Genomic DNA, 12027 nt, shown 5'->3' on the forward strand with positions numbered 1-12027 from the left:
TTGTGCCGAGGTGGTGCTGCATGATGCTGAGTTGGTGTTGCACTAATGCTGAAGTGATGCTGCATTGGTGCTGAGGTGGTGCTGTGCTGATGCTGTGAAGGGGCTGTGCTGGTGCTGAGTTAGTGCTTTGCTGGTGGTGGTGCACTGATGCATAGGTGGTGCTGTGCTGATACGGAGGTGGTGCTGTGGTGGTGTTGACTAATGTCGAGGAAATTCTGCGCTAGTGCTGATGTGGTGCTGAGTGATGCTGTGGCGGCACTGAGTGATGCTGTGCTGGTGATACTCTGATGCCGAGGTAGTGCTGCACTGGTGCTGTGCTGGTGCTGAGGTGGTACTGCACTGGTGCTCAGATCATGCTGATTTAAACTGAAGTAGTGCTAAGGTGGTGGTGTGCTTGTGCGGAGGTGGTGCTAAGTGATACTGAGGTGTTGTTCAATGATGCTGAGGTGGTGCTGAGTGGTGCTTTGGTGGTGCTTTGGTAGTGCTGTGATGGTGCTCAGGTGGTGGAGAGTGATGCTGAGGTGGTACTGTGGTGGTGTTGAGTGATGCTGAGGAGACTGTGGAGCTAAGTGATGCTGTGCTGGTGCTGAAGTGGCGATGCTGCACTAACGATGAGGTTGTGCTGTGTCAGTAGTCAGGTGGTGCTGCAATGATGTTGTGTTAGTGCTGAGGTAGTGGTGTTGCTGCGCTGCGGCGGAATAATGTTGAGGTGGTGTTGTGCTGATGATTGTGGTAGTGCTCAAGTGCTGCTGAGTGATGAACTGGTGGCGCTGCGGCGGTGGTGCTGAAGTGGTGCTGCGCTGAAGCTGACATGGTTCTGAGATAGTGCTGCACTGATGCATTGGTGTTACGGTGGTGCTAAATTGGTGCTGTCCTGCTGCTGAGTGATACTGAGGTGGTACTGTGCTGGGGTGGTGCTGCGCTGGGGCCGAGTGACGCTGAGCTGGTGCTGTGGTTGTGATGGTGCTCAGAGAAGCTCAGGTGGTGCTGGGATGATGCAGAGGTAGTGGTGATGATTGACGCTGACCCGTGCTGAAGTGGTGCTGTGCAGATGCTGGGGAGGTGCTGCAATAGTGTTGCACTGATGCGGAGGTGATGCTGTGATGCTAAAAGGGTGCTTTGCTGGTGCTAAGTGATGCTGAGGTGGTGCTGTGCTGATGCTGTGGTGCTAAAGTGGTGCGGAGTCTTGCTGAGGTGGTAGTGCTGTGCTGGTGGATGTATGACGTTACAACGCATGCTTTTACCACGCATGCTGTTACAACGCAAGTATTACAACGCAAACCTTTACAACGCATATCGCTTTGGGATGCTGGATAGTGAATAGTTTAATTTACTATTCCAATTCTAGTCCCCGTGGACACTAGGGAAGGTGTTGGATAGTAAATTAAATCTATTCCCTATCCTAGAGCGCCCCCAGCGCAATGCGTTGTAATGGTTTTCGTTGTAAAACCTGCGTTGTAAAAGCACTGCGTTGTAAAAGTTTCGTTGTAAAGAATGTTTCCCATGCTGGTCTATGACATTTATGATATTCCGCCTGCTTACAGTGCTTAAACCCTCTGAAGAGGAGAAAGTGCAACATGTTGGCAGTCAAAACAATGAAATAAACATACATATAAATCAACTTAAAGACAACACCCTCATTAATTTATAGTAAATACAATTTTAGAGCTTAAAATAACTACGGGGAGCGGAGCAAAGAGAAAGAGCTGCAAAAAAGAAGGTTTTTTAACACTTAGACAAAAAGAGAAGTTCCTCGTCTAACCCCATGCGTGCGGTGCATTTTCCCACTGTGCGCTGAAGTTTTTAAAAACCCGCGGTTCATGACGAGCTCAGCTCGTCATGAGCGTACGAGAGGTGTAACTCATGACGAGCTGAGCTCGTCTTAAGCGTCGAAGGGGTTAAAGTCAACAGCACTATAACATTCTGTGTGGTGCAACAGTAATAGTATTGAATAACAGCCTAGGAAAACAAATACAAATGTGGACTGTTGAGATCTGGTTACATTGATACCAACATGGAGTGTTTGCAGAGCTGGCTGGAGAGGTTAGTCTGCCCCAGCTCTCACGTTCTGTTTATCTCCCAGAAAGCAGATTAATGAGGGAGGTAATAAACAGCAAGAACCTTAGCCTGCTGTTAGCAGCTGTGTGTGGAGGAGGGAACAGATATTTGACCCAAACCTGTGGTTGTTTCAGATCTTCGATCCCTGGCATGCATAACCCCATAAGATTAAAATCTGTGACTGGATTGGTGCGGATGGAGGAAGGCGAGCATTAATAGCAAGGAGAGAGCACTAACAGGACGAACAGCGGGACAGTGACAGTCAACAAAAACAAGAGACAGCAAGAGGAGGCCGGGAGGGGGCATCAAGACAAACCATTTAAATATTGTTTTGTCTTAAAATGTGAAGTCAGGCTATTGTTTTGTATTTAAATCCTGCCTCCTTATTCTTTTGCTTGTGATAACAGTCCAGTGCCAGTACTGTTATTACGGGAAGCGCACAAACATGTGCAAACTACTGTTCAAAACAACAAACCAAAGCAGACAGAAAAAAGCATTAAAAATGCAATAGGTCTCGCCTTTCATTAAGTTCAAGCCATTTGCTTTGCTATACAATAACATTAGCAAAGCAAATGGCTTTAACTTAATCAAAGGCGAGCCCTTTTGGATTTTCAATGCTTGTTTAGGACTTGTGCCCTGCCTGCAACTCAGGGCGATGATTTTGCAGGGGTCAGGCCATAGACTTGCACACAGCTTGAACCAAGCAGACGCACAGAGGACATAGGATAGTTCCAAAATTAAACTTAGAATTTCCACAGTTTTAATTCGGTTCGCAAGCCACTAGATTTCCGCATAACTCTATCCTTAAAGGAGTAATAAGGAATAGCGCTAACTTTGTGAACGTTTTTATTATGTATGAGAGTATTTCATTAGTATTTGCGCCTAATAATAATTCTGACAAGCGCTTTGAAGCAAATGTTGGAGATTTCTGAATAAACAACGGGGGTTGCCCTGCGCTTCAACTCTCTGACAATCAGACAACAGTGACTGACACGCCACTTCGGACAGGTTGCTCTGACAACAGTGACTGACACGCCACTTCGGACAGGTTGCTCTGAACCAAAATGTTGGCAGTCTCCATTTTTGCAGCATAATTTAGACACGTCCCTTCTGAACCGAAAGGAGCAGTGGATGCTGGGGACACACTGTGCTTGAAGAGACACCTTGCAAAGACGATGACAGACACACCGCAGTTCTGTATTGGGATTTTCTAACGTTAAGTAATTTGCGGTTGCCAGTAAGCAAGCCACATGACCATTCATTGCAGAATAGGTTTTTGAGTTATTGCTTGCTATGAGACGATCCCAGTTCAGCATCCGTGGTAAGACTACCTATAATACCCCCAGGTAGCTTTTTCTTTACCCATGGAGGCAAATGCACGGCCTGCCGCTGTAGTATCTATAATTGATGCATGCAAATAATGGCAGAATAAATCACAGCGTATTACTGTATAACCCCTGAGGTGCCCACAGAACTTTTTTTTGTCACTCCGCCTTCAAACACACATACTATTATTTATTCAGCGAGGAGTGCGCGCGCCACTCAGGGACACTTTCATCCCACAGCTGTGCTGACGGAATGCAGAGAGAGCCGAAACTCAGAACAAGCACGCGCGTGAAAGCTCATTAGAAAGAAAACCAGCATTTCTACTCATTTGTTCACAAAGGTATACACTGAGCTCTATCTAAAGCCCTCAACGAATTTGGCACAGGCAGTGAACCGAGCTGTGGCAAGACATTTCGTCTTCTTGCCTCTCCAGCTTAAAAAAAAATGCAAGTCACTAAAATTCACTTTTGTTCAAAATTACATTAGCACACGTTCTCTGCCAGTTTGAAACATTTGTATAAGAGGCTCAAGGTGGGCGTGGTTAAAAATTCAGTGATTCATTTGTAATGGCGATTCCGCGTTATCTCCACCTCTGCATTAGCCATATTTCCTTAGGGATTATTGTGTGAGATCGGTTTACGTTTTCTGTATTAGAGCATTTGCACTTTCAAGCTGGTAGAACAATGCAAGTGAAAAAGAACCAGTCAGCCGAGTAAGAAAGGCAACATGCACAGTGTGTGTTCCGAGTTGCAGTGAGCAAGTGTCGGCGCGATGAACCAGGAAAGCCATTTAAGCAGGCGGTCCAGACACATAGAAAGCTGCAGAGACCAGGCGAAGCATTTACACGGACAATTTCCTCACGTTATCGCTTTTCGAAAAACACAGGCTCTTTACTGACTTTGAGACTAAAAAAGGTAAATCTGCACTTGAAGCATGTGAAAGCCTTTAAACTAGTCTAATAAATGCCAATGAAGAGGACATTTCTGCGCCGAAAACAGGACACTAAAGGATCTTCCCGTGACCAGCCTGTTTTACTGTAGTCACACTGCAGAGTTCTCAAAGCCCCTCCCTGAAGTATGTGCTTTCTCTCCTTTCCCCTTCGCAAACAACGGGACGAGACAATGGTGCCAGCCAGGAGGGGGCGCTGCCATGCCAGCAGCAGGGTGACGCTGAAGAAAAAGTGAAAGCAACAGTGAATTGGAAACATGATCCTCCACAACCAATGGAACCCTGCGCGCAGCTGCTCACTCCCGCAAGGTGGATGCCTGGTGTGCACAAGCTGCTGAAAGGTGCAGACCGATTCCTAAAGGTCTTTTCCCAGAGCAGCGCATGCGCACAGCCTAGGCAAGACCTTAACAACCTGGTTTGCACAAGCATGCACCTGGGTTTACGCAGGATCAACCCCTTTTAGCGGACTACCCGTAAAAACAGACTTAGACCCAGGCATGCAGAAAAGGAGCAGTTTGGTACAGTTTGGTCGCTGCTGCTTGTGGGTCTAAAAACTATTCCTGGTGCTCTCTATGACATTTTATTTTTCGGTTCATACGTGGTGCACAGCAGAGACGATATGAAGATGAATGTTTTATTCAATTAAATCATCTTCCGAGGGTCACCCTGCACGTCCTAGCCAACCAGGGCAGCCTCCAACAGAAAAAAACAAGCATTGGCATATCCAATAGGTCTCAGTTATCCATCACAATATCTTTGGTGCAACAACATCCAGTGTTGCATGGCTAAACACTTATAAGGACCCAAAGGCGAGAACTTTTGGCTATGCCAATGCTTGTTTTGAGTGAGTGGCTCGTGCAAGTAGGCCACTGTGAGGTAGAGATGCTGCGAGTGCTTTTACAAGAACCCCTGTGACATTGCGCCTCTTCAAAATCTATCTTGGGTCTGGTGTAATACTTCTAGCCTCTATTCCAGCACCCAATGCATCCTTAAATGTCCCATGTACAGCCTGGGTTGACACTCCTATTACTCCAGCCCTCCAGTGACACTTTACCCGTCACAGGTGGTGGTAGACGTGGATGTGGTGGTGGTGGACGTGGTAGTGGTGGACGTGGTGGTGGTGGACGTGGTAGTGGTGGACGTGGTGGTGGTGGACATGGTGGTGGTGGACGTGGTGGTGGTGGACGTGGTGGTGGACGTGGTGGTGGACGTGGTGGTGGTGGACGTGGTGGTGGTGGACGTGGTGGTGGTGGACATGGTGGTGGTGGACATGGTGGTGGTGGACATGGTGGTGGTGGACATGGTGGTGGTGGACATGGTGGTGGTGGACATGGTGGTGGTGGACATGGTGGTGGTGGACATGGTGGTGGTGGACATGGTGGTGGTGGACATGGTGGTGGTGGTGGACATGGTGGTGGTGGACATGGTGGTGGTGGACATGGTGGTGGTGGACATGGTGGTGGTGGACGTGGTGGTGGTGGACATGGTGGTGGTGGACGTGGTGGTGGTGGACGTGGTGGACGTGGTGGTGGTGGACGTGGTGGTGGACGTGGTGGTGGACGTGGTGGTGGACGCGGCGGTGGACGCGGCGGTGGTGGTGGACGCGGCGGTGGTGGTGGACGTGGTGGCTGACGGGGTGGTAGACGTGGTGGTGCAGGTGGTGGTAGACGTGGTGGTGGTGGGGGACGTGGTGGTGGTGGACATGGTGGTGGTGGACATGGTGGTGGTGGTGGACATGGTGGTGGTGGTGGACATGGTGGTGGACATGGTGGTGGTGGACGTGGTGGTGGAGTGGTGGTGATGGACGTGGCGGTGGTGGACGTGGCGGTGGTGGACGTGGCGGTGGTGGACGTGGCGGTGGTGGACGTGGCGGTGGTAGACGTGGCGGTGGTAGACGTGGCGGTGGTAGACGTGGCGGTGGTAGACGTGGCGGTGGTAGACGTGGCGGTGGTAGACGTGGCGGTGGTAGATGTGGCGGTGGTAGACGTGGCGGTGGTAGACGTGGCGTGGTGGTGGTCGGCGTGGCAGTGGACGTGGCGGTGGACGTGGTGGACATGGTGGTGGTGATGGTGGACGTGGTGGTGATGGACGCTGAGGTGGTGGTGGACGTGGTGGTGATGGACGCTGAGGTGGAGGTGGATGTGGTGGTGGACATGGTGGTGGACGTGGTAGTGGTGGTGGACGTGGCGGTGGACATGGTGGTGGTGGAGGTGGTGGACATGGTGGACCTGGTGGTCGTGGTGGTGGACATGGTAGTGGATGTGGTGGTGGTGGACATGGTAGTGGATGTGGTGGTGGTGGACATGGTAGTGGATGTGGTGGTAGTGGATGTGGTGGTGGTGGACATGGTGGCGAGGTGTACGTGGTGGTGGATGTTGTGGTGGTGGACGTGGTGGTGGTGGTGGACGTGGTGGTGGACGTGGTGATGGTGGACGTGGTGGTGGACGTGGTGCTGGTGGACGTGGTGCTGGTGGACGTGGTGCTGGTGGACGTGAAGGTGGTGGACGTGAAGGTGGTGGACGTGAAGGTGGTGGACGTGAAGGTGGTGGTGGTGGACGTGGTGGTGGACGTGGTGGTGGTGGACGTGGTGGTGGACGTGGTGGTGGTGGATGTGTTGGTGGACGTGGCGATGGTGGGGGACGTGGCGATGGTGGGGGACGTGGCGATGGTGGGGGACGTGGCGATGGTGGGGGACGTGGCGATGGTGGGGGACGTGGCGATGGTGGGGGACGTGGCGATGGTGGGGGACGTGGCGATGGTGGGGGACGTGGCGATGGTGGGGGACGTGGCGATGGTGGGGGACGTGGCGATGGTGGGGGACATGGCGATGGTGGGGGACATGGCGATGGTGGGGGACGTGGTGGTGGTGGGGGACGTGGTGGTGGTGGAGTGGTGGTGGTGGACGTGGTGATGGACGTGAAAGTGGTGGTGGAAGTGTTGGTGGTGGACTTGGTGGTGGACGTGGTGGTGGACGTGGTGGTGGTGGATGTTGTGGTGGACGTGGTGGTGGTGGATGTTGTGGTGGTGGATGTGGTGGTGGTGGATGTTGTGGTGGTGGATGTGGTGGTGGTGGATGTGGTGGTGGTGGATGTGGTGGTGGTGGATGTGGTGGTGGTGGATGTGGTGGTGGTGGATGTGGTGGTGGTGGATGTGGTGGTGGTGGATGTGGTGGTGGTGGATGTGGTGGTGGTGGACGTGGTGGACATGGTGGTGGTGGACGTGCTGGTAGTGGACATAGTGGAGGTGGTGGACGTGGTGATGGATGTGTTGGTGGACGAGGTGGTGGAAGTGGTGATGGATGTGTTGGTGGTGATGGATGTGTTGGTGGTGGACGTGGTGGTGGATGTTGTGGTGGTGGATGTGGTGGTGGCGGACGTGGTGGTGGCGGACGTGGTGGTGGCGGACGTGGTGGTGGCGGACGTGGTGGTGGCGGACGTGGTGGTGGCGGACGTGGTGGTGGCGGACGTGGTGGTGGCGGACATGGTGGTGGTGGACATGGTGGTGGTGGACATGGTGGAGGGGGACATGGTGGAGGGGGACATGGTGGAGGTGGTGGGCGTGGTGATGGATGTGTTGGTGGACGTGTTGGTGGACATGTTGGTGGAAGTGGTGGACGTGGTGATGGATGTGTTGGTGGTGGTGGTGGTGGTGGTGGATGTTGTGGTGGTGGACGTGGTGGTGGTGGTGGACGTGGTGGTGGACGTGGTGCTGGTGGACGTGGGGGTGGTGGACGTGGGGGTGGTGGACGTGGGGGTGGTGGACGTGGGGGTGGTGGACGTGGGGGTGGTGGACGTGGGGGTGGTGGACGTGGTGGACGTGGGGTTGGTGGACGTGGTGCTGGTGGACGTGGTGCTGGTGGACGTGGTGCTGGTGGTGGTCGTGGTGCTGGTGGTGGTCGTGGTGCTGGTGGTGGTCGTGGTGCTGGTGGTGGTGCTGGTGGTGGTCGTGGTGCTGGTGGTGGTCGTGGTGCTGGTGGTGGTCGTGGTGCTGGTGGTGGTCGTGGTGCTGGTGGTGGTCGTGGTGCTGGTGGTGGTCTTGGTGCTGGTGGTGGTCATGGTGCTGGTGGTGGACGTGGTGCTGGTGGTGGTCGTGGTGGACGTGGTAGTGGTGGACATGGTGGTGGAGGACGTGGTAGTGGTTGTCGTGGTGGTAGTGGACATGGTGGTGGATGTGGTGGTGGTGGATATGGTGGTGTATGTGGTTGTCGTGGACGTGGTGGTGGTGGACGTGGTGGTGGTGGACGTGGTGGTGGTGGACGTGGTGGACATGGTGGTGGACGTAGTGGACATGGTGGTGGACATGGTGGTGGACATGGTGGTGGTGGTGGACGTGGTGGTGGACGTGGTGGTGGACGTGGGGGTGGTGGACGTGGGGGTGGTGGACGTGGGGGTGGTGGACGTGGGGGTGGTGGACGTGGGGGTGGTGGAGGTGGGGGTGGTGGAGGTGGGGGTGGTGGAGGTGGGGGTGGTGGAGGTGGGGGTGGTGGACGTGGGGGTGGTGGACGTGGGGCTGGTGGACGTGGGGCTGGTGGACGTGGGGCTGGTGGACGTGGTGCTGGTGGTGGTCATGGTGCTGGTCATGGTGCTGGTGGTGGAAGTGGTAGTGGTTGTCGTGGTGGTGGTGGATATGGGGGTGGTGATTATGGTGGTGGATGTGGTGGTGGAGGTGGACGTGATGGTGGTTAAGGTGGTGGACGTGGTGGTGGACGTGTTGGTGGTGGTGGTTGTGGTGGTGGTGGACGTAGTGGTGGTGGTGGACGTGATGGTGGTTAAGGTGGTGGACGTGTTGGTGGTGGTGGTGGTTGTGGTGGTGGTGGATATGGTGGTGGATGTGGTGGTGGAGGTGGACGTGGTGGTGGTGGACGTGATGGTGGTTAAGGTGGTGAACGTGGTGGTGGACGTGGTGGTGGGCATGGTTGTGGTGGACGTAGTGGTGGATGTGGTGGACATCGTGGTGATGGACGTGGTGATGGTGATGGGCGTGGTGGTAGTGGGCGCGGTGGTGGTGGTGGTGAACGTGGTGGTGGTGAACGTGGTGGTGGACGTTGTGGTGGTGGTGGACGGGGTAGTGGATGTGGTGGTGGTGGTGGACATGGGGGTGGTGGCAGATGTGGTGGTGGACGTGGTGGTGGTGGACATGGTGGTGGTGGACATGGTGGACGTTGTGGTGGTGGACATGGTGGTCGCTGACATGGTGGTGGTGGTGGTAGACGTGGTGGTGGTGGTGGACGTGGTGATAGTGGTGGTGGTGGACGACTACTAGTTAGGAGGGTGCTGGCAGAATGCGGGAAGAGAGGAGGATCACAAAGGGGGCACATGGGAGAGCAGAAAGAGGCCGAATATTAGAAACAAACAAGGCTGAAGAAAAGCTCACGGCTGCCATTGTCCACTAATCGGCTCAGCAAGTGCAGCTGTCGCGCTGGTTTAATAAACCTTAAAAAGCAGCGATGGAAGAGAGGTAGTGCTTCACGATGTGAACAAGCGGTCTTCACTGTCTTCACCTTTCAAGCACTCGCACTCGTGCTTGTGGGGGCATCCACCCTGCGGGAGCTAGCAGCGGCCATATGTTTGTAATTAGCATGGCCATGCCGCTGCTCGCTCCTGCAAGGTGGATGTTGCCACAAGTGCGAGTGCTTGAAAAGTGAAGACCGACGGCTAAAGGCCCTCCTAGTGTAGCGCAAGCGAGCTGCCTAGGCGAGACCTAAAAAAAAAACGAACCCAAACCTTCCATTCGGGAATAAGCGTTTACTACTTAACATTGTAACCTGACAAACCATGCGGCTGGCCTTTGAAAGTAGGGGCAATTCCCCTTAAACAAAAAAAAATGGTGAGAACGAAAAAATAATATTCTTAGAAAAGTACATTCATATTGAGTTAAAGGCAATATACAACAAGAAAGGAGAAGAATAACATCTTAAAGAAAATATATATCATTATCGTAAAAAGAATATTTCGGGTTCGAGTGCTTCGGCGAACAGGAGCTAGTACACATGTTATATGAAATAAATGGGACTATTAAGAGGACGTAAAATCTGCGAATGGGAACTTGGTTGAGCAAGAGGAATAAGAAAGCTGAGTTTACTTCAGAGACACACAGACTAGTAAATGGACGGGAACCAGCACACTTCGCCATCACAAGGGAATCAGAAGAGGCATATCCTGCAATCTCATCAACTCCAACCCCACGAGGTTTAATCACTCTATGCATTCTACCCGCGGTGACCACTGACAGCGCCACCTCAGGCGTTGTTAACCCCCAGAGGATCACCAAATGTAGGAATTTAAAAAAAATCTTTATTGTGTAATTTAGGTACAAAACTCAACATACAGCTCAGATTCCAAGTCAGAGATGTGCCAAAACGATTGTCACATTAAATGTTAATCAACTCCAGAACAGGGTGGTACGGAGCAAGAGTGGTTACAAACATTCGTGGCAGTGAGTCTGAGGAATACATAAACACTGATGGAAAAGAAACATTTGTACAACAGTTGTTACAGCTAGCCCACAATTGTCTCATGGACCAGAATTAACTGCGCAACATCAGAGTTTGAAGGACAATATTCGTGGGACTGAGAGAGCGAACTGTATAAACCCTAATATGGTGGATCTATGCCAATGGTGCGGTAACCTAGCAGAAGGCAGACACAGACTACTATTAAGGGGGCGGTCAGCATCCCTCACTTAACGCGCTACTCCGCCAGGAGGGACTCCCAGCTGGCCATTATAGAGCCTTAGGGCAGGCCCTTAGTGTCCTCGCTATGCAATGTGCCCGACTCAGCCTGAGCCGAGGCATCCATGGAGTGTGCCCAGCCAGAGAGAGCAGGAGGGTTGGGTGACTTCCACCTATGGGTGGTCTGGTACTTGGCAAGCAGGAGAGCCAGGTCTAAAACCTGTTTCACTGCTTTGTTCTCCTTGGTTTGGCGTATCAGACCCAACAGGCACATCTCCCACATCTGTGAAGCGGTGTGTTCCGTGAGGCGGGTTAGGTAAGTTGTAATTCTTAGCCAGTACTGGGAGAGTGGTGGGCACGTCCAGAACATGTGTAGGAAGTCGGTGTCAGGTGTATGACAGCGGGGACAGTCAGCGTCAGTGAAGTGGAAACAGAGGTTGATTTGGAGTGGGGGTGGGGGGTGTGAGGTAAGCCCTATGCAGTAAATAATACTGTATAAGCTGGAAACGGGTGTTGCGTGATAACACCGCAGGGTATGACAGGATATTCTGCCATTCTCTGTACAGGGGCAGCTGAGTTCGGTGCCCCAGTGTTGTAGAAGTGTAGCAAGTGGTGCTGCAGCATGTGTGCGTAAGGATTCGGCTATCCATCGCAGGTGACAGTCCCCCCACATTACATGTGCTACCCATATCATGGGAGACTAGGGCAGCCACACCCTGGAGTGCAGATGGATCCAGTGTAGTATGCCATGTAGGTCCCATAAGGGAAGAGGCAGCCGTGGTGTCCTCCAGTTGGCAGTCCGCTAGCCATAGGGCCACCCATTGTAGCTGGGAGGCCAGGTAATAGTGCTCTAAATTTAAATTTGGCACTCCAAGGTCGGTTGGGAGGTAGAGTTTATCAAGGGCTACCGCAAGACGCATAGCATGCCATATAAAGTGACTGGTCAATCGTTCAAGGGCGTGGAAGATGGGTTGGTCAGATATAGGCGGTAGGTTGGCCAAGTAGTACAGGAGGCAGCATTACCA

At 53.0% G+C, this 12027-nt stretch overlaps 1 protein-coding gene across 2 annotated transcripts in view; it reads right to left on the minus strand.

Annotated features, from left to right (window-relative positions):
- FEZ2 (fasciculation and elongation protein zeta 2) overlaps positions 1 to 12027 on the minus strand; it is a 473881-nt gene that overhangs the window by 174699 nt on the left and 287155 nt on the right. The gene's annotated exons all lie outside the window — the stretch shown is intronic.

Source organism: Lissotriton helveticus, chromosome 6 (genome assembly GCF_964261635.1).
Source record: "Lissotriton helveticus chromosome 6, aLisHel1.1, whole genome shotgun sequence".
NCBI lineage: Eukaryota > Metazoa > Chordata > Amphibia > Caudata > Salamandridae > Lissotriton > Lissotriton helveticus.